The following is a 4,205-nucleotide window of genomic DNA, read 5'->3' as shown; positions in this document are numbered from 1 at the left end:
GTGTGTGCAGTAACAGCTAGTCAGGTGTGTGTAGTAACAGCTAGTCAGGTTGTGTAGTAACAGCTAGTCAGGTGTGTGTAGTAACAGCTAGTCAGGAGTGTGTAGTAACAGCTAGTCAGGTGTGTGTAGTAACGACTAGTCAGGGGTGTGTAGTAACGACTAGTCAGGGGTGTGCAGTAACAGCTAGTCAGGGGTGTGTAGTAACAGCTAGCCAGGGGTGTACAGTAACGACTAGCCAGGGGTGTGCAGTAACGACTAGTCAGGGGTGTGTGCAGCCACCATGTGGTTGCTGGGATTGAACTCAGGACCTCTGGAAGAGCAGTCAGTGCTCTTAACCTCTGAGCCATCTCTCCAGCCCCTTACTATAATAAACTCACTCATTCGAAACTGAAAATATGGGCACCATATAATCTTGATAGAAAAGAGCTGAACCCAGGGCTTTGTATGCGCTAGGCAAGCACCTTACCAACTGAGCTGTGTCCCCAAATCTCTAACTTTGATTCCTATGTTATTAGATAATAACAACACTTGCAACTTTTCTGTACGTTTGAAATTTCATGAGAATAACTACTTGTCGTGCAGGGTGGCTCACAGCTGTGATCCTAGCACTTGGAATGCTGAAGCAGGAGGATGGCTATGTATTTAAGGGCAATCGGCGAGCCTGTAAGTTCCGAGACAGTCTGGACAACAGAGTGAAACACTGACTCAAAAATTAAGAATGAAACAACACAGAACAAGGGGCGGGAAAAGTGGCTCCGTGGTAACGAGCACTGGTTGCTCTTGAAGGACTGGAGATGGGTTCCCAGCACCTGTCAGGCAGCTCACAACCACCTGTAACTCTAGCTCCGGGGAGCCCATGCCCTCTTCTGACCTCCATGGGCACTTGCCCACATGTGTGCAGACGCACAAATACACATACATAAAGATGAAATAAAATCTTAAAAACAAAAAAGCAAAATAAAAAACAGGAAAACACACACACAAACACACTCACGTGCACATACACAGACACACAAACAAACACACACACAAACACTCACGTGCACATGCACAGACACACACGCGTACACACACACAAACACATGCAGACACACACGCATACACACACACAAACACTCACGTGCACATGCACAGAGACATACAAACACACACATACACAAACACACTCACGTGCACATGCACACACAAACACACACACGTACACATACACAAACACACTCACGTGCACATGCACACACACAAACACACACACGTACACATACACAAACACACTCACGTGCACATGCACACACACAAACACACACACGTACACACACACACAAACACGCGGTTCCAAATGACTAAAATCTCAACTCACAATCCCCCTTCTTGGCTTTCCTTTGCCACAAAATCCTCTGAAAACTGAGTCTATATTTACTGTCTCAGATTTGTTCTTCCGTTTTAAACGTAACCCAAATCAAGACTCTGCCTCTAACATCTGCTGGAAACGTCCTAGCTGCGGTTGGTTCCCAGTGACAACCCGGCGGACCTTAGGTCTTATAGGCCAGCACCATCTGACCCCAGGCTAAGGCCAACACTACATCCTCCTTCCTGTGACTTTGGGGCCTTCTGTCTCCCGGGCTCCTGCCTTCTTCCCCCTCGTCTCCTGCTCATGTGATGTTGGAAGCGCTGTCACTCATGTTCCCGAGCATCTCACATCACCTTCGTGACTGACAGCAGGAGCTCTGCCAGCGCCAAGCTCTCAGAATTGCTTGCAGGGCTTCGTAGGACACCGATACCGGCTTCTGGGACCCACAGACGGCCTGGGAGGGGCACTGGGATGGTTCTCCTCTCCCCATCCTCCTCCTCCTCCTCCCTCCTTCATTTCCTCCCCTCTTCTCTTTTCCTTCCTCTCTCTTTCTAGCTGTATAGCACAGGCTTGCCTTGAACTTGCTATGTAGCCCAGGCTGGTGTGTAATAGTTTATGGTGGTGCTGGGGTTCAGCCTGTTAGGTGAGCGCTCTCTCCTAGCAACATTCCCAACTCCGGGAAGTTTCAGTGTGAGGCCTTGAACTCTTGCCTCAGCCTCGAGTGCTGGGATTACTGTCACGAAGCTCAGAATGTGCACTTATTTAAATTTTATGTGTATTGTGTTTTGCTTGCACATATGTCTGTGTACTGCATGCACTCCTGGTCTTGAGGCGGGCAGAAGAAAAGTGTGAGATGCCCAGTCTATACTGGAGTTATAGACCACTGTGACCCACCATGGGGTGCTGGGAAGCAAACTTGGGCTCTCCAGAAGAGCAGGGTTCCTCTGTGTAGCCCTGGATGTCCTGGAACACTTCTGTAGACTAGGCTGGCCTCAGACTCAGACATTCTCCTGCCTCTTCTCCCATGTGTTGGGTTTAAAGCGTGAGCCAACACCGCCCAGTGCAGTTAGTGTTCCTAACTACTGAGCTGCCTCTCCAGTCCCTACTCCTACTTTTTTTTTTTTTTTTTTTTTGAGACAAGGTCTAACTATGTAGTCCTAGATGACCTGGAACTCACTCTGTAGACCAGCCTGGCCTCAAACTCACAGAGATCTGCCTGCCTCTGCCTCCAGGGTGCTGGGATTAAAGGCATTCTCCATCACACCTTTTTTTCCTTAGTTGTTCTTAGTTTTTTTTTTAAGTCACTAACGTCTTCCTTGTCCAAAGCCTAACCCTGTGTCCATTCCATCAAAAACCACGCTGCTTCTACTCTCATTTTATTTCAGCTCTTCTGGAATCCCTGTTCCCACCCACTGCCTTCCCCAACTAGGCTGGTCCTAAGGGACCTCCCTGGGAACTGTCCTCTATGCGGCAGCTGGTAAGATCCCCTGTCACTGTGCTGCTCGAGCTTTGCGACACAGGGACAAACCTGGAGTCCACCACGCGCCTGACGGACCTACCATCTGGTCTGCTTCCTTGGTGGCTTCTTCTCCACTGTGAGCCGTGTTCCTGCTGCTCACCCCTGGCATGCTCCCTTTGTGACCTTCACTTCTGCTGGGCCCTCTGCCTGGAATGCCAGGCACCCTAGGCACGGGCTTGGCTAACATGACACACCCCTCCAGACTCAGTTCCTCTCCTGACTCCTCCATTAAACACCATCCCTACTTTACCCACCCCTTTCCTCTGCGCTTACTGCTTCTACTGAATTCTGGGATTCATTTAGAATATCATTTTGTCATCTCTGCTGTTTGTCATCCTAGTCTGTTTTATTCTCTGACACATCCCAAGCACCATGAAAAATAAGTAGTGTGTGTGTGGGGAGGGGGGTGCAGAGGAGATCTTTGTTCACTGAATGAACGCATTTCTAGCCCCAGGAGTTTGGGTAGACAAATGGAAGGAAGCAGGCCACATCTGTTTCCTTGGAGTCAATACTATCTTCCACTACATGGGAAAACTACCAGACCGTCCCCAAAGGGCAAGAGAGAATAAGGGGCTACCAAAGCCATCACTGGGCTGATGGTTAAGACCATGGGTCACCCCAAAACTAACCCTGTCCCTTCAGAGTTGAAAGAAGCTACCAGCACCGGAAGCAGCAACCCCTTTGTGTGCCCAGTGCATAGGATCATAGACAACTGAATATTCCCAGCGGGCCAGCTCACTGTCATGATGGTTAGTGCTGACAAATCCCAGTGTCTGGAGTCACCTGGGATATGGGCCTTTGGGCATGCTAACAACAGATGATCTCCATCATGTTGCTCACATTGAGACACACATCTTAACTGTGGGTAGGCCCATTCCCTGGGCAGGGGATCTGGACCCATATGAAACGGACAGTGAGCCGCCCACTTAGCATTCCTGCAGTTACTGTCCAGTTTCTTGACCTTGGTGCAATGTGTCCAGCTGCCTCCTGAAGCTCCCTGGCATTGATGCACTAGAACATCAAACTATGAGCAGAAACAAACCCTGCCTTAGGAGGCAGAAGCGGCAGATCTTTGAGTTTGCAGCCAGCCTGGTCTGCAAAGTGAGTTCCAGGACAGCTAGGGCTACACAGAGAAACCCTGCCATGAAAAATCAACCAACCAACCAACCAAGCAACCAAGCAACCAACCAACCAACCAAGCAACCAACCAAGCAACCAACCAACCAACCAACCAACCAAGCAACCAACCAACCAACCAACCAACCAAACATCCAACCAACCAACCAACCAACCAACCAACCAACCAACCAACCAACCAACCAACCAACCAACCAACCA

General features: G+C 49.4%; 1 protein-coding gene across 5 annotated transcripts in view; it reads right to left on the bottom strand.

Annotated features, from left to right (window-relative positions):
• Positions 1 to 4,205, bottom strand: part of Elmod3 (ELMO domain containing 3) — a 109,774-nt gene that overhangs the window by 5,198 nt on the left and 100,371 nt on the right. The window lies entirely within an intron of this gene.

Source organism: Microtus ochrogaster, assembly GCF_000317375.1.
Source record: "Microtus ochrogaster isolate Prairie Vole_2 chromosome 14 unlocalized genomic scaffold, MicOch1.0 chr14_random_3, whole genome shotgun sequence".
NCBI classification, from domain to species: Eukaryota; Metazoa; Chordata; class Mammalia; order Rodentia; family Cricetidae; genus Microtus; species Microtus ochrogaster.
Note: the sequence above shows the minus strand (reverse complement) of the source record. Positions and strands in the feature narration are given on the sequence as shown.